Here is a 19,102-nt window from a genome sequence, read left to right on the forward strand (position 1 = left end):
CAGTGAAAATCCAGACAAAATGTAATTGACACCAGCAACTCTCAATGTGCACCAGTGTAACTAAAAGGAAAGTCAAGCACTGTATCTTTGATTGGGAAGTGGCTTTTCTTTTTCACTTGGAATAAGTCATTTCCATATATTTGAGTGATTAATGGTGATTGTTTCAACCCCTTGAAGATATCAAAGACAGTGTATTTGGTGTTTTGACTGCTAGGTACACTGATATTACATGGGTTTGAGGAAGTGCCTTCATACAAAGAACAATTCACACAGCAAATAAAAGTAATTTCTTACGTAAACTTCTCTGGTGGCGAGAAAACCTTTAACATGCTCAGCATGCTAAGCCCTTTGCCCCTCCATAAGTAAACTTCTAAAGATAATGGGCTGGATTTTTCCACAGATATTGAGGTATACAGGGGTGGAAGTAAGACCTGGGAAGTTTTTCAGGAACTCCCAAGCTAGGTGTCACAAAACACAATCGACAGATATTTCAGGGCTGGATTCATCTGAACTCAGACATTTACAATGCAGGTAAATATGCACAAGGTAGCTGGCTAAACTCCCTTTGTCCACAATGGGTTAAAACAGTAACTTCAGTAACCGTAGGATCCATCTTGTCCTAAATAAAATAGGTCATACATAAATGAGGCCCCAAAATTGCTTATTTCTCTTTATTGACTGTAGGGGACAGGGGGCACAGTTCAGGGTGACATGATACATGTTTATATTAGACATACTTTTAGTTAATGGAAATAAATCCCATGTTTTGTACCCTCAACCCTGACTATGCAGATTAACTTCTGGTTTGCTTCTGTTTTGGCCCGCTCCAGCAGTGACTCTTCCTCACTGGTTCATTACTGGGAGCACCAGCGCTGCACACTGTGGACAAGGGACCATCAGCTCCCGAGGTTTTGGTCCAAGGGAATGGCCCTTGGTGCTGTTTTATGCTGTCCTACAAGTAACCCACTGAGGCTACATCTACACAGTAGTAAAATCACATCAGTATTTATATAAAAGTAAATTAAACATGCATGGGACCATTCTCTGGCATTGAAGCCAGCTTCCCTGGAGTAACCCCTGTCCATCTCACTGAACTCTCACCGTTCAAAAGGGAAGAGGCTGATGTTATGTGATGCCATTCGTAAGTGTTAGCAGTGTTTCTTTAAAAAGGTTACCTTCCTCATATATATATAGGTACGTGCTGTGTTAATTACCTCTGGATACAGTTAACCCCCCAATGTCCCCTTTCTGCTGTGGAAAAAAAGCTGCTGCACCACCTGGCTGAGTGCCCTACATGGGGCCAAGCATCCCATTGGCTTTCTGGCACCTCCTAGCCACAGAGGAGTGGGGACTTCAACCAGCGACCCCAGAATTGTATTTAAATTTGAAAACAGAAGGAGCCAGAATCAACTAAAATGTGGATCAGGTATAATATGCATTGAAGATGAAGCAATCTGGGGTTATGGGTTATTCACCTTTGCCGGTGAGTTGCTGCAAAGGATCCTCGCAGCGCAGATACTTCCCTCCAGGAAAAAGCAAGCAGCATGTCCTCACTTGTCAGCCTGTCTTCCAATTTTCTCTGCTGACCAGTAATATACCTGCCAGCCTACCTTCTCCATCTTCTATTCATTTCTTTTTATTCTAGTTTATTTTTATCATCTACTGAGTATCATAAGTGACAGGCAGATAACACATATTTATCTACCTATATGAACATACCTTTATAAGTCCAAACACTGACAGATGCTTTGGTTAGAAGACATCCTCTCATGAAAAACTTCCTTTAAATTTACACTCCATAAGAGCAATACAAATGTTTATACGATTTTAATTATATTTGAGTCAGGGCTTTCTCTAAACAAATAAACGTGGTCCCTCAATGTTTATAATTCACACCTTGAAGAGGTCTGATACCACTTGAGAGGGAGTAACTGACTGTAAACAAAAGCAAAAATGACTAGCCAATTTTCCTTCTCCATGCTGACTGAGCCCCCGAAAGGAAAACCACCTGCACAGCAAATTCAAAATGGTTCAGAATGCTTCCCTCCAATGGGAAGCCCTGTGAGGAACAGCTCTGCTGTGCCAGGTAGGTTAAAGCCAGAAGCATCCAAGGGCTCAGCTGAGCAAAGTCCCAGGGCCTCCCTTGGAGGTGGGGGGCTGCCAGCCTGGACCCCGTCCCCAAACACCAGGCAAGCGCCCCTCCAGCCACGCTGCAGGAATCACCCATGTTGTCTGGGTGCGCACCCCATTGCACAACCGAACCCCCCAGCTTTGGTCCTGCCCTGAGTACATGCCTGGCCCCTTTGACTGCTGACGCTGAATTCCTCTGCAGTAGGTGCCTCCTTCAGGCAGAATCTTTCTAGGAAATATTAACCAAAACAGGGTAAGCATTTCTAGGCATCAGCCTAGGGAAAATGCACACTAAGACACACCTGTGTGACACTTTCTGTTATAAGTTTTAGCGTCCTTGTCCTCTGCAGCTTACGGTTTGGCAGAGGGTGGCTTCTGTCTTGCATGTAATTTTTGCCCTTCTAGGGTCAAAATATGGCCAATTTATGAGTGTCTTTAAAAAAAAAAATCACAGTTCAGTCAAGATATTAGCAGCTAAAAAAGCGATTATAGCAGCTGGAAACCGTGAAGATTTAATCTTCTCTGACCATGCTCTGTCCCTCCACAACTCCCCCTGCTGATTAGCCATCGCAGGCACCATCTTCGCAGAATAACAGAAGAATGAAATCCTTAGGAAGAAATATTGCTTCTCCTGTAAGAACAGACAGAAATTTTCTCCAGACCCATGGCTCCCAACTGGCTAATTACATCTCACTAGCGAGGTGCAATAGCAGCCCTTTTAACTTGTTTTACCGGATCTGTCCTGGCCTGAGCTGGCTGTGTACCACGTTCTGAATGCTGGCAGTGCCAGGAAGCAGGGAGCACAGATGCTCAGGTGATCGTGGACTGAATGAGCCATCCCAGCCAAATTTCCAACATGTGCTATGACACCGAGCAAGCAATCTCCACGCTGGCAAGACCAGGAGCAAAGCTACTAATGGCAGAGACAAGAGGGGGCAGCCCAGCCCCCCTGGGGGGGGGGGGGCAGCGGGCCAGGACAAGGGCAAGTGGAGGCAATGAGTTAGGAGATGCAAGGGAAGGTGTGGGACACTGCAAGTGAAACTTGCCATGAAAAAGTCAGAAACTGCTTTAAAATAATTCTGCTGCCTGTGCGCTTATACTGGGTCTCATCTTCATTTCTTTCTCTCCACTAAACAAGCACGTGTGACCTATTTCTCATTGAGTTTTCTGTCCTCAAAAGAGGCAGCTTATGTCTCCGTTCTGCCAATTCTCTCAGGAATAATGTCCTGCTCTCTGTCTGTACTTGTGCTTCTTTATTAGCAGAGCACTTTCCTACCACTAGATAACATTTTCTCAGTTGGTTTTCATTTCTGATGCCACACTGATGGTTACATTTGGTACAAGCAGTGATGCTTATGTTGTCACACACTGCTGTCACTAGCATAGCATCCCACAATCAATGTGAGGCTAGAAAAACTAGTGAACTGCACATTTCAACAAAACAGCAGGTGCTTTGAACACCATCTATAACTTTAAGTGAACAATTTTGGTAATGGTTTTGTCAATCCTTCCTAGAAGCAGTCCTAATGGGCAACAAATAACAAAATGAGGTTTAGTTGGTGAAAGAAAAGCAAGATAGTATGTTGAGAGAAGGGAAATGATTATCATAAAACATTTGTCCAGCCATGTGAATTCTGCACTGCGCTGTACAGAACAGAGATCGCATCTCTCCCCTACCCTAAACTTCTTGCCGTTGCCAAGACAACCAGATCAATGTAAGAGAAGCAATGCAGAGTCCAGTGGTGAGACCTCCTAAGGGGATGAATTGGCTACTAGGCTTTGCTAGAAGAGAGAAAGCACATTGGTGCAAAGGGCAGGATGGCTGCTCTGACTGTGGAAGACTGCCTGACAGAGGCACCCAACCAAGCGCGGAGGTGATGGGGATATAGTGGGAATATCCCAACAAATAGCAGGGACTGACACTGCAACTGTTTTCTTGGCTGAGTCAGGCTCTGGGGAACACCACTGGTAGCTCCCAGGGGCACCATCAGGAGGTCCAACAACATCTCCCCCTCAGACCAGCTACCCCTTCTCACTTCTGCCTGGCTTATTACAGGAGTGTTGTATCTGCCTAAGCCTTGAGTTACTGAGCCTTTAGAGAAAGCTTCTCCCTCCAGCACTGGGCTTGAGGCCTTATCCCAGGGTAAGATGAAAATGACATGTAGCAAGCATATGTGGATGGAGGCGATCACAAAGTACTTCACAGTACTAGCTTATGAAGCCTATGTAGAAAACACTGATCAGAAGCAAAATCCTATGCCATCAAAGCACCCACATCCCAGCTCCCCCCTTCAGTTTATTCTAGATGTTTCATACCATGTTTGCATAAGAGGATCTCCTTTGCTTGACCCTTCTTACACTATTTACAGAAAGTCTTCCACAGAATATTGCTTGGATTATCTGTCTAAATGTCAAACTGTGGATCCTGCAGTATATTGCAGGAAACTGCATCAGTGAGGTTAATAATTTGTTTTCTGGAGCAGCATCATTATCCTTGAAGGAAGCATACAGAAGAGCACACCTGACACAGAGCTCACCTAGACTCCCTTAAGAAGCTTCACTGCTTAACACAATGCTGCTGACTAGCCTTCCCATTCCCAATTTCTGGGTTTAGATATAGGAGAAAAAGCAGATTCAAGATTGGCAAACAGAACACGTTACAAGAAGGCAAGCCTCTATGACTTACCTTCTCAGGTGTTCAAGGTCTAAAGCATTAAGGAGTATTAATACAGTGAACTGCAGGTACTAAATAGAGTGAAATCTGACAGCTTGTTTACATTATGGGGTTCATATGCTTCCACACTTCTGCATAAATAATAAAACAATTCCGGCTCATAAGTTAATAAAAGAACTCTTTCCAACAAAGAAATTGAAAACCAGCAATTGCATCTCTCTTTTCTATCCCCACTTTGAAAGACACTCTGGAAAATAGGAAAGGTTTTTGTTTCAGTTCCAAAGCAGCTGCTGTTGATGCACCTTTGTGGGAAGAGAAATTCAGCAGCAAATACACTGTCTAGCTCCTACCACTGGTCCACCATGACCAGGGCTCAGTCATGCTTGCTGAGATGACTGGTAGGTAGCTGGCGTGCATTATAACGCCTCCCTCACAGTGCCAAGTTATTCCTCCCTGGATCTCCTTCTATTTTACTACAGCTCCTCTCATACAGCATCAAAAACACTTGCACTAATACCAGGATAGGTCCATGACAGATGCATGTCCAGTTCATGTGTTCTGGGGTTTAAGAATTTTTAGTCTTCTCCCAGCTCACATATTTCACATGACTCAAGTTAATTAAATGGCAGAATGGGATATTGCTATATGTTTATTTCTCACTGAGAGACAGACATTTAAAGAATGTTGTTACACTAGCCGCATTTCACCACCAAGAACAAATACCTATAATTATAATATCTGTGATTATATAATGTCAAACATAGGAAAAATAAGCAGCCCCACATTTTGAGGAAAAAATTGTAACCTGTATTACACACATTCAGGCTAAAAATGCTGGATCTTGTCCCAAACTCAGAAATAAAATATACCCAGCAGTAATTGAAAAACAAATGAATCTGATTATAATCTTACCATACTCCAGCTTTTGCGTTCCTCAGCTATGCAGCGAACAGATGGAAAAATCACATTACATGCACCAGGAGACAAATTTTTTAGGTATCTCTGCAAGCATCAGTTATCTTTGCACTTAAATATTTCTGGCCTTAAAGCTTGGGTCGTATTGCGTTACATCTGTGAAATGTTTGGCTATTGGTTCATAATGTATTTTGACATTGGCAGTGGACCCACTGATCAAAAACATTGCTGGGTTTGCCTTCACATTCAGACTGTGGGCAGCAAACAACATGAAGACAATCAGAAGATGCCAGATTATTTTGTAGCTTCTGAAGGTAGTGTCATTAAAGATGAATTTCAAATACTAGGCCTCCAACATTACTGAAAAAAACCTCGTATGTTCAGAGAGGCAAAGATTTTATTCTCACTTCAATAAAGTGAAATTTATTGAGTTATTCCAGCGGGTGCATTCGGGGCCCAGCAGCAGAGGCACGTGCCCAGGCATCGACCAGGGGTTTTGCCGCAGGACCCGGCCTCTGCTGCAGAGGCGTCTTGGGGCCACCTCCCAGGCTGCAGCAGTGGCAGCCCTGGTTTCCATTTTACCTCAGCTCCGACATGTCATTTGTGAGGATTCAAAAGCTCCTCCGTGAGGAGCTGAGCAGCTCCTGTTGAAGGCCGCAGGGGGGACACACACCCCGGCATGAGCCAGAGCCCAGCAGGAGGCCATATATGATGCCAAAATCCCCTCTGACACCTGAGAGGGTGTCACCCAGCCCGGTCCGCTGCCATTCCTGGGATGTACAAACGCACTGTGGCAGGATGCAGGACACCGCAGCCACGGCCACATGTTGGGGCCCGCAGGAGGAGAGGGACCACCAGGCCATGGCCACCCAACCTCACAGATGGGAGGACGGGCCGTCCCCCTGTCTCAGGCTGCCTCCCCTGCCCCGCCACAGCCCTGTGACGGCAGCCAGGGACAAGGCGAAGACATGGAGCTTTGTGGCACATGGAAGCTCCACACCAGCTGGCCCCAGTGCCCCAGGCACACTTATTTCATTAGCAGCACCATAGTCCGAGCTCACAAACTGAATAGGTCTTCCACAGACGTCAGCCAACACCCCAGCAAGCAGAGGGGCTTGTGCTGCCACACCCCGGCAGGCTTCTCTCTCTGCGTTTTGAAGGTGTAACAATAAGGGGTGAACATCAACTGATTTTTTTTTCTTGAGACCAGGGCGTTCCCTGTACCCTCTCTGCTTCAGATGCTGGTCACAATTCTGCTGCTGATGCCCCCCTCCTCGGGGCTCAGGGAGCACAAATGGGGTCTCCTCCCTCTGCCCACCTGGCTATTTCTGAAAGTTTTGTACAAAATAAAGTCCATAAGACTCCTGGTATTCTGCCAGGTTTGCTGAAATTTGTTCAGCTCAGCCATTTGGGGGAGCACGGGAGAGCATGGGTGCTAGACCCTGTTTTGGGAAGAAAACCCCACCACAGGCCCTGCCTTAGCTGCCAGCCTTGCCAGAGTGCACAGGCAGAACTGCCGCAGCCGAGGGGACCCGGTCCCCGGGCCAGGCAATGCTGCTCCCATCAGCCTGTCCTCCCGCTGCCTCGCGTGGAGACTCACCCACTCACTGCTGGGTATCTGCTTGGAAACCCACCACAGCTGTGATCTCTCATTATCGCAGCATTTGCAATCTCCAACACACAACCCTCGCAATGCATAAAGCCTTTCTCTGGATACCTGCCATTCTAATGCAGTATCTATAATGCCTATATATATGCGTCTATAATGCAATCTCCCCACAGCATCTCTGTGGGGTTCCCTCCTTCTCCTGCTAACAATCTGCAACCACACGGGAATGAAAGACGATGTGACTCATTTCTCTGTGCGATGTCTTAAGGACTGCTTTAAAAGCTATAACAACAAGCACACAAGGCATGGGTAAGAAGCAGTATACAAAAACGTGGCTGCAGTTCCATTGTACACTTTGCAAACCATTGCCTTTGGCTGATAACATTTGGAAAATAGGTAAGAAGTAAGAAAACCTGCAACTTCAGTCCCAAAGTATCATCTTTCTCTTCCTCAACAACCTGCATACAGTTAAACAGATATTTCCTGTTATGCAGCTTTAGTGGATGAGGTCCAAAATGAGCATTAAATAAACTTTCTGTAAAACAAACTCCTTTTCCTGCTCATCCACCACAGAAAAGTGTACCTGAAATTCATCCCTGAATTAATGAAGTTTCATCTGGAAAAATGACACATTCTGTCAATATATTTTTTCCAGATGAAACACTCAGAACTCAGTGGCTGTTACACAAACCAAATGAAATATTAGCATGTCCTTCCCTCCTGCAGGGAGAGAGGGACCTTGCACAAAAATCATCCTCCACTGAAAATGTCTGCAAATTTCTACTGATTTCAACAGAAGTTCACACTTGTGTTCATATAAAAAGACTGATTCTGCATATTCACTGTGGTCTGAAAAATATAATGGCCAACAACTTATACGTGACGGTCCCTTATTTTCTCCAGAGCTTGCTCTTTCTTCTTGCAGCTTGTTGGGCTGTGGCTACCCTTCATGAGCAGGTGTGTAATGCAGGGTGTCAGAGAATCACACTACCATTTGTCCTCAACTAGAAACCAGAGGTTTCTCCTTCACTGAATGATGTTCAACTCTGGCTATCAGCTCTTTCGTTATAAGTTAGCAAGATGCCTTTACATTATTGCTTCTGCCTTGTATATAGCCTTATTGATTTTTTCAGTACAGAAATGCTTTAAGAAAATCAATGTTTCAGCAAACAGAGTGGAGCAAAAGTGTGGTAGAATCCCATTTGCCATTCCAGCATCAGAGATCATGGTTAAGTTAAAGGAAATAACATGTACATGTGGGACGATGAATATAGATAAAAACTGCAGAACACATAGAAAATGGGTGAGTAGAGAGGCATGAAATTAAAAACAAAATTCTCTTTTTAGAGAAGCTGAAGATAAATGTAGTAGCTGTGGGTAGGACTTAGCTAATTTTAGCAATCTAAAACTTAGGTGTCTAGTCCAAGCTAATCGCCTTAGCTCTCTCCATATAGTGAGTAGAGAGCAGGAGCCACCTCCACAGGGGATTCAACCAGTCCTAAAATAGGTCTCATAAGACAGGGCAATGCATGATGCTTTCCCTCAACTATCCCGAAGTCTAGATGATGGGCTCAGAGGAGACACATAACTTTTGGATGGTTTAAAGTTAGGTGAGATGAATACGTATCTGTAAAAGTAAAAAAGTGCTTTCATTTCTATTGAAGGAAACCAAAACACGAACTTAAAAAGTGAAATGGAAACACTTCAGGGACTAACGCCCGATTGCTTGGCACAGCTGTTGGAAATAAAGGCTGCCTCTACTTTGCGAAACAGGAGCAGACGAGGGCTTGAGCACAAGCACACAGCCCAACTGCCCATGCTGGTTAATTATTAGTTCACTCCCCAGCAATGGTCGAATTGCTCCAACCAGCTCCATCTGAAACAAACACGTGGTCAAGAGGACATCAGTTTACCTGTGCCATTTGTTAGTAGAGCCATGGACAGTCCTGGTACGTCTAGCAGTACAGACACAGACAAACAACAGCATTTGCAATAGAATCACACAGATCTGCTATGGATTTTTACATAGTCTATGATCATAAACTGTTGGCTGGATATATTTCAGAGGTTTATTCTGGAAAATCTGATATATCCAAGTTATTACAGCAACCTATATGCCCAGCTATCAATCAGAAAATGACTATTAGTGCATTGAGTTTGGAAGCACTCTGGAACTATAGCCTCTCCAAACTACATTTTCAAAGGTTTTGTGCTATGCTCATATCATAACTTCCTGACATAGCTAAACAAAAGGTCACTGGTGGGCTGACATTAAAAATGTTATGGACGATAAAAGCCCAGTTTTTAGTGTGCTACTCCTAACTTCAATACACGTCACTATGTCCACAACCACTCTAACAGGAGGACAACTGGCATGGTACCAGTCCTCACCCGCACTTACACACTGAGAACTTCTGAAAGAGGGTATCCCTGGTCCAGATTAGCTCCTGAAGTGTGCCCTAAAACAGCTGGCCTAGGGCAAATCAGCACAAGGACTGTCCCAGCAGTGTGTCACCAGAGATGACTGAGTTCCAGTGTCTGGGAATTTTCCCTGGTATTGTTCAATTTACTAGTATAATCTTTGCGTTCTGCACATTTCAATAATTAATGTCACTGCTGTAACTGTAAACAGAGTTCAGCAGTAATTCAGAGCGAAATACCTCTCCTGTGCAGTCATGGAGACGTGATTAGGATATGATTAGCTGAAGACAGTGACATGAATGCTTTTGCAGATGTGAAGGCAAGTTCTGTATGCGTTTTGCTTGTGATACTCAAATTACCATCCATGAAAAGGATACAACTGACATATATAAAATTGACTGATTTTAAAGCAGGATCATTAACAATATGAGAGTCAGATTTCAACCTCCAGAATGTCATGTAAAATTCAAAAATCAGAACCAGCTTGCTATTTTTGTGCATAAAAATACAGATCAACAAGTTTCTCAACCCACAGAGCAATCTACTTGCCAAATAAGTTAAAATCTGACCCTAAAGATGAGCTTTTCACTGAAGCACTTCCCAAGAGAAGGAAAACACTACCACAGCCTTTTAGGCTGCGCTGCCTTCCCCACATACACGGCTCTGAGATCCAAACATTTTTGGTTTTATAAACTGAATCTATCCTGAAAGCATTTTTACTTGGGTAATTAAACTGGGAAGGAATATTCAAAGAAAGTGTCAGACAGAAAAGGTCTTAAAGACAATAATACGTAAAATATTTCTACCCTGCTCTATGGTGTGACTCAAAAATTGATTTATGATCTTCATGTTTATAGTTTTTGGAACACAGATGGGAAAAGGCCTCTTAAAGCTTTTGTGTTTTAACAGCACTGGAGTTGATACAGGATAGTGCATCAATTTGGGTGTTATACCTATTGAACAGATGGCCTTTTAGTTCAACATCTTTAGCCTTGAAGATCAGATTCATTTGGTTTTCTTGGCAATATCTGACATTTCTTGTGTCAGAGGAAAGATTTTCTTATAATTGCTCATCAGCAAGTCCTTGTCTGAACATTTAAATAATTTACGAGCACAAAACCTATTTGTTGTATTTCACTAAAAATGGGCCAAACTTGCCACTAGTACAATTGCATGTAGTGCCATTCACTTCAAAGAAGCTACATATGCTTACACAGCAGGGAATTAGCCCAGATACTGTCAAAATCCTTCATTACTAGTCAGGTCAGACAATAAATCAGATCTTCTGTTTGCAAAGTACTGCAATTTATGTCTAATGACTGGAAGAATTGGTATATAAAGTAATTATCAAAACTGGAAAGCAATCATCTCCTAAATGTGCAAAACCTCATCTATAATTTGAATTTTAAAAACAAAACAAAACATGATCATGGCAGGTGTAAAAAAGATCTTGCTTTCTCGAAGACATAAGCAAGCACTTCCTCCCTCCCTTTTCTGCAAGGATCCCGCCTTCAGCATCTTTTTGGCTCATTTAAAGTCCCACTGTCATAGAATTATTGACCCTTTCAGGCTGGAGGGGACCTTGGGAAGTCTCTACTCCAGAGTCAACACTGAATTCGGGACCAGGTTTCTCAGAACTCTGTCCTGAAAACTTCCAAGGACTGAGAGACTGCACAAGCTTCACTGTCCTCATGGGATTGTCTCCTGTTCTCCCTATATCCAATCTGAACCTCTGTTGTTTCATCTTATGCCCACTGTCTCTTGTCTACCTGCCATGGACCACTGTGAAGAGCCCAGCTCTGTCTGCTTAATGACCCTGTAGGCACTAGGGGCTGCTGTTAGGTCCCCCCAAAAGCTATCTGTGCTCCAAGCTGAACAAACTCAGTTCCATCAGCCTCTCCTCACATGGGAAATGCTCTAGTCCTCACCATCTCAGGGGCTTCTGATGAACTCCCTCAAACATAAAAAATTTGTTGAAGTCTTTGCTGTATTGGAAGGCCCAAAACTGGATGCAGTATAACTAGACGCAGTCTAACAAGTACTGAGTAGAGGGGATAATCCTTTCCCTCCATCAACTGGCTTTGCTCCTCATAATAGAGCCCAGGATGCTGTTGCCCATCTTTGCTGCCAGGGCACATTGCTGGCTCATACCCAACTCACTGCCCACCAAACCTCATGCAGAGAATTAGTCCATCACCAGCACTGGAGTTTGCATTTGTCCTCATTTAATTTCATGAGGTTCCTGTTGACCCATTCCTCCAGCCTGTCCAGGTCCCTCTGGATGGCAGCCCTGTCCTCCAGCATATCACCTGGTTCCCCCCAATTTTGTGTCATCCACTGAGTTGATGGGGGGACATTGTGTCTCCTTCTCCAGGTCACTGGTAAAAGTATTAAACAGTATACGTCCCCACACAGACCCCCAGGGAATTCAGCTCATAACTGGCCTGCAGGTGGAGTGCGACCCATTAATTCCCAGTCTGTGGGCCCAACAAACCAGCCAGTTTTTCACCCTTGTAGTTGTCTATCCATCTAGAGCATATCACAAGCGGGATACAAGGATTATGCTGCATCAAGCTACACTAAGCAGCTCTGCTGTATTATACCCACCCTCAAACTGAACTTCCGAACAGGCAGCTGAGCTACAGAAGATGACAGACACTCGCTGTGGTTGCTGATGAGCCAGGCATCATCTCTTTACCTCTCTCCATGTCAGATCATGGCTGGAAACCAGCAGCCAGGCAGGAAATGAGAGAAGACAAGAGGCACCCCACTAAACTACAACCCTTACTCCTATCAGGGAATAGGCTTCATGCCTACTATATCCTTCTCACCCATACCAGGAGTTTTGGCGTACTTTATCAATGAGGACATCCCTTTCCTGTAAGAACCTGAACACTTCTGACACCTACTGACAACCCTGAAATTCCCCAGTGACCTTGCCAACTTTTAGTACACAGCCGATTTGCCAAGTTACCACCCTTTTCACGTTGCTCAGAACATGTATTGTCAAGAAGATAATAAACATGATAATATATACATCTTCTAATTAATACACGTGTTCTAAATAATTTGCATAAAATGTCAGTCAGAAAGTAGGACAAACCTTGATAGTCAAGTTTCAAAAAAATCTAATTAATCACTTCCCTTCTGCATTTTAGGTGATGAGTCTATTATACATCTCTGCAAGTGACCTATTATTTATTTCCCACAAAACATTCACAGCCCAAAGGAAGTCCCCAAAGACAGGTGAAGCAAAGCTCACGTGGAATGTTTGGTCCAGCTTTTTCAGAATTAGAACAAAGAACCCAAACTAAGACTTTCTGACTATGAAATTAGGTGAACTTTCACAATTTTACCTAAGTCTCTTTCCCTAACATTCCCAGAAATCCCTTATTCACCACTAAGATTCAGCACATGGCCTTCCAGACAGATTAGGCTTCCCTGGTGGGAAATTAGGGATGGCATTATAAGTCGGTTTGTAACAGCCACCTAGTTTCAGTTTCAATACGGCTGCTTGTTTCTTATGAAATGACTAATACGAAGCATCTAAAACCAGGCTGACTGAAGGGGGAAAAGAACACTTAGATCAGCTGTTTAGAAAATGTTTTCATTTTGCGATCTTCTGTTCAGTTTGTACATCTGCAAAGACTAGAGGACACAGAAAGCTAGCTGTGAAATATGGATTACTGGCCCACCAGTGCAAGTCCAAGAACAGAGCATGGAGCTGTACATAAACTGGGTACATACTACTTTCCAGTTACAAGTGAGTATAATTTCTGGAGGCATCTGTTAGACTATGTGGAATCGAGTAGCTGTCTGCAAGGTGTACCTTGCTTGCCTACTGTATTACTTACTATTTGGTTTCTGCTGAAGACGCTCCTTGGGGAAGGCTCTTGCTCTCTGTTCATCAGAAGCCTTGAAAAGATATCAAAATGAAAAAAAAAAAAATTCACTCTAGGCTAAGAGGGAATTTCTTGAAATTATAGAATATTTATTCAGTTCAAACAACTGAATATTTTATTCAACTGACAAAAAATGTCAGTTCATTTTTTTCACACAAGCACCAGTCCAGATTACATTTGAACTACCTTACCAAAGATTTTCTATTCATTTTATTGAGTTGCTGCTTGCAATTCAGCACAAGCTTTGGGCCTGTGCAGTGCTACGAAAACTGAACACACTGTGAGACGCTTTCAAACATGTATGCAGCACTTTTTATGGCAGGATGAACTCCTGGGTCTTAGAAGTCAACGAAAATGAAGTTTACAGTTCAGAAGGATAGTGACTCCAAACCCCTAAAGGATGCAATCTTTGGGATAGTGACGTGTTGCCAGCTGAAGTGCTGTGTGCTGGAGAGAGTGTAAGTAACACTTTCCTATTTCTCAGAACTGCTTTGATGAGAAATTTGCACATACTTTGGAAATTCTAGTGGCCATGGAAATTATTGTATAACCTCTCCTAGTACAGTACTGAGAAAAAATGTTAGATTACTCTCAAAATATTCTGAGAGTACAGTAAAAAACCCACCCCTTACACTGCTATGTATTGTGTACGCTATTCTTTACTCACTCGTTTAGACTACAAGCAGTGATGTAAATTAACTACTTCTTCAAGGTGTTCTGCAAACTTAACAAATAGAAAGTTATATTTTAGTATGCAGGTAAAGTTTTTTCTCTTTGCTTTATCTTATTACTTGCAGTTGGATTCCTTTGCTACATACTGTTCCTGAATCTTCCTAGATAACTATTCATACTCAAGACATGGGTGAGAGAAGGCAAGCGTCTGACTGATATCCTGGAAGAATAAGATTTTGCCTGTGAAAATGAGAAAAGTATAATGTGATTAGACTGATCTCTCCCCATCCAGAAAAAAAAATGCATTTCTAAATCAAAGTTACTATACAATTTGGTTACAGGTATTCAATGGACAAATGATCCTCTTTCTTAGTTATATATTTCCATCTATATTTAGAAAACTATTGATTCTGCAGGATGAGGAGGGTATCTCTCTGTGCTTCATTATTCCCAGTGACACATGATAAATTATGCTTTTCTATGGACTTTCATATAGTTTCCTTCAGAGAAGACTCCTTTCTTCTCCTCAAGTGCTCAGCTGTTAATCCATTCTTTTACTGGAAGAGATACTATGGCAGAAGATGAAAAAAGTGCCTGTGAGCATATTAATCACGGAGTGATTGATGCTGCCATTACAAGGAAAGGTTAGACAATATGCTCAGCAGTTTTTACTGCTATTTACAACACAGTGCCAGTCATCCAAACTGAGGACTGATCAGTGCACAGGCTTCAGTTAATTCAATATGAGTTCTCTGAGCCTAATGGCAAGTCTGATAACATTCATCTATTTTCATTTCCCCTCCCTCTTTCAGCGCATGGTTGAAGTCTGAAAACATCTGAAATTCATGAGACTTTCATGGTCTGACTACCAAAGCTGACTTGTTGCTCTGGCTCCCCATGCACATCTCTTCTCATACCGGGGTCAGCCCCTACAAAACCCACCTATCTAACACAACAGAAACAAAGGCAGTAAACAAAACAGCAAACTGGAAAAAAAAAAAAAAAAACTATCACCTCTAATTTATAATTTCTTCTGTGAAATACAGTTTCACAGAATACTCTTGCACCCTACATCGTCAACATGACTTCATGTATTTTTATTGGAAAAGATGTGAATTCTGGAATATGGGTACACTATTAATCCAAACAATATTGTGATGTAAGTCTGAAATGGCAAACTTTTTAAAACTTCTGTAAATGCACTTGTCTTCATAAATTATTTGAAAGTAAATATATTTATTGAATCAAAGAGCAAGCTTCTATCAACAGGGATAAGTTCCAGCTGTGCAATTAATGCAAGCAGAGAGAAAAGGTAATCTACAAAGCCCATGACCAACTCCATATGATTGGTAAAATAGAAGAAAATTACTTCTATATAGTATACTTTCTTAAATACGTGTTTTCATTTCTATGTATCTTTCTTACTGTCAGCTGCAAAAAAAAAAAAAAAAAATCACACCTGAATACTCAGAAACAACCCAATTCAAGAAATTGTCATTCTAATAAAATAACCTTCAGTTGTAAATCCAGGAATGCATCATCTATTTCCTTCATGCTAATTTATTCAATAATTAGAAGGATCAGTATTAGCTTATCAGCACTTTAATTCGTCTAAACGATTTAACTGATTTTACTAAGCATTGCTGCTTTTTATAAAAGTATAACAAAACTACTTCACAGCAATGTAGATCTTATTTAGTATACCTGGGCAGTAGACGTTCCTTTCCATCTCCATTACTGACTTTGTAAGTATCAGTGTAATTGCTCTGAAGTAACAACCATAGCAATGACCAGAGTTTTACCTGTAACATTTGTTTCCGATATTGAACACACAATTTTCTAATAAGGTGAAGACAAACCTCCTTGTCCTCTAGCCTATCTTTCCCAGGTTAGTCGAACTATTTTGTTGTGTAATACTTTTAAAACTAAATCAGTCAAGCTGTTATCTGAACAGCCATCTTGTGTGGTCATTTAAATGACTACAAGTGAGTATTATTTTGGTCTGAAAATGCTTTCCTTAGCTTTTCAGAAGTGTTGTGAGATGCTCTCCTACCATAAACAAATGCTAACAGACATATTGACATACTGCCTAGCTAAAGGCTTCCTGAAATTTCAAACTCATGAGGTGTTTTTCACTTGCAGTCTCAACCCTGCTAAGTGCACCTGCGCATCATTACACATCTGCTGGGTGTCCGTATTTCAGTGGTGTCTGAAGTGGGTCATGGTCATGTCAAGCATTCAGACACCACATAGGATGAAAAGCACTGAACAAATATTGCAATTTATTTCCCTTTCACTTTATCATGGAAAATGAGTCAACAATATAGCAAGGAACTGCAATGAAAGAGTTGCCGGATAGTGTTCTATATGAGATATTAGAAACTAAAATAAACAGAAAGAGGATCAGGCAAATTCTCAACAACAATAAGCAACAACACACTCTTAATTTCAGGGTCTCCTGGGCAGCTTCCCTCTCTGGGTGACAGCCTCCCTGACACAGCCTGCTCTTCACTTTGAACCCTGATCCAGGGATTCCCCATCCTGTTCGTGACACCTGAAGATAATGCCGATCACTAGTCTTCCATTAAATAATCAAAGAAATTCCTTTCACAGTTCCCAGTGCTTCATTAGTTTCAGGCCAGAAACATTTACTATCCCTAAAGCTTCACCTTTTCCATCTAACAGGAGAACTTAACTCCTCAGTCCACTGGGTCACAGTGCAGAGACAATGGGAAAAATGTCTCCTAAACATACTTAGCAAAAGTAATCCTCACATTCTCCACCACTTAATAGGAAGATTTCTTGGGGGGAGACCTTGTTTGATTTTGCACTATAGATTATGTCTTACATATAAAGTTTAAAGGAAAAAAGTTTAAATGAGGGGGCTAAAATAAAGACACGATACACTGCTGTCTCTTTTTCACATTTACTACACACTATCCATTAAGTCAGAAACACTACTCCACTTGTCCTATCTTTTGCCGCAGAAGGCCATACAAATCCCTTTATCAGACAGAATATGATAGGGCACTTCCTTGGCTTTCCAGTTCTTGCTACTCCTTGCAATAAATTCCACAACGTACTGCAGCCTTTAAAAATCCTTCCACAACTCTCTCTCATGCATGAGGCGTAAGAAACACATGAAGAGAAGCCAAGGACATGCCTGTGCATTAGGGCCTCTTCATCTGTATGCAGCAGACCAGATTCCCACCAGTTTGTACCTAAATGTCAGTCTTAATACATAGTTATCACAGTCAGATAGCCAAGGTGATTTATCTTAATCATGAAGGCAAAAAAGTACGATGTGTCATAGGTAAAATAGCACATTTTGACCCACTTCTTTTGTAATAGCTGAAACTATAAATATATATATATATTTTCAGCTGTTCTTTGATTTCAGCAAGTTATGTATTGCTGCTAGGGGCACCAGGGCTTCAAAGAAGGTTCTTTGGATACCGTCTCCAAGGAAAGCAGAAATTTTAAAACAGCAATTACTTGTTTGCTGTGAATCAGAAAATGCCCGTAAATGGTTCATAAAATCTTTTTGGAATTGAAGGTTGCAAATTATCATAGAATCATAGAATAGTTTGGGTTGGAAGGGACCTCTAAAGGTCATCTAGTCCAACCCTCCTGCCATGGGCAGGGACATCTTCAACTAGATCAGGTTACTCAGAGCCCTGTCCAACCTGACCTTGAATGTTTCCAGGGATGGGGCATCCACCACCTCTCTGGGCAACCTGTGCCAGTGTTTTACCACCCTCAGTGTAAAAGATTTCTTCCTTATATCTAGTCTGAATCTACCCCCCTTTAGTTTACAGCCATTCCCCCTTGTCCTGTCACAACAGGCCCTGCTAAAAAGTCTGCTGCCATCTTTTTTATAAGCCCCCTTTAAGTACTGATAGGCTGCAAGAAGGTCTCCCCGAAGCCTTCTCTTCTCTAGGCTGAACAACCCCAACTCTCTCAGCCTTTCTTCATAGGAGAGGGGTTCCATCCCCCTGATCATTTTTGTGGCCCTCTTCTGGACCCGCTCCAACAGGTCCATGTCTTTCTTATGCTGAGGGCTCCAGAGCTGGACGCAGCACTCCAGGTGGGGTCTCACCAGAGCAGAGGAGAGGGGCAGAATCACCTCCCTCGACCTGCTGGCCACGCTTCTTTTGATGCAGCCCAGGATACAGTTGGCCTTCTGGGCTGCGAGCGCACATTGCTGGCTCATGCCCCATTTTTCATCCCCCAGTACCCCCAAGTCCTCCTCTGGGCTGCTCTCAATCCCTTCATCCCCCAGCCTGTATTGATACGGGGGGTTGCCCCGACCCAGGTGCAGGACCTTGCACTTGGCCTTGTTGAACCTCATGAGGTTCACACGGGCCCACTTCTTGAGCTTGTCATAGAATCATAGAATCATTAAGGTTGGAAAAGACCTCTAAGATCATCGAGTCCAACCATTAACCTAGCACTGCCAAGTCCACCACTAAACCATGTCCCTAAGCGCCTCATCTACACGTCTTTTAAACACCTCCAGGGATGGGGACTCAACCAATTCCCTGGGCAGCCTGTTCCAATGTTTAACCACTCTTGCAGTAAAGAAATTTTTCCTCATCTCCAATCTAAACCTCCCCTGGCGCAACTTGAGGCCATTTCCTCTCGTCCTATCGCTTGTTACTTGGGAGAAGAGACCGACACCCACCTCGCTACAACCTCCTTTCAGGTAGTTGTAGAGAGCGATGAGGTCTCCCCTCAGCCTCCTTTTCTCCAGGCTAAACAACCCCAGTTCCCTCAGCC

At 42.8% G+C, this 19,102-nt stretch overlaps 1 protein-coding gene across 3 annotated transcripts in view; it reads right to left on the reverse strand.

The window, feature by feature from the left end:
* The window catches only part of MTUS2 (microtubule associated scaffold protein 2), a 331,425-nt gene that overhangs the window by 249,898 nt on the left and 62,425 nt on the right, over positions 1-19,102 (reverse strand). The window contains exon 1 of one of the 3 annotated variants that reach the window (XM_076364312.1): positions 13,604-13,652. The exons of the other annotated variants lie outside the window; for them this stretch is intronic. The gene's annotated coding sequence lies outside the window, so the exon portion shown is untranslated. Of the gene's footprint in view, positions 1-13,603; positions 13,653-19,102 lie in introns of those variants that run through there. 3 annotated transcript variants of the gene reach the window in all.

The sequence above is a fragment of the Aptenodytes patagonicus genome, chromosome 1 (genome assembly GCF_965638725.1).
Source record: "Aptenodytes patagonicus chromosome 1, bAptPat1.pri.cur, whole genome shotgun sequence".
NCBI lineage: Eukaryota > Metazoa > Chordata > Aves > Sphenisciformes > Spheniscidae > Aptenodytes > Aptenodytes patagonicus.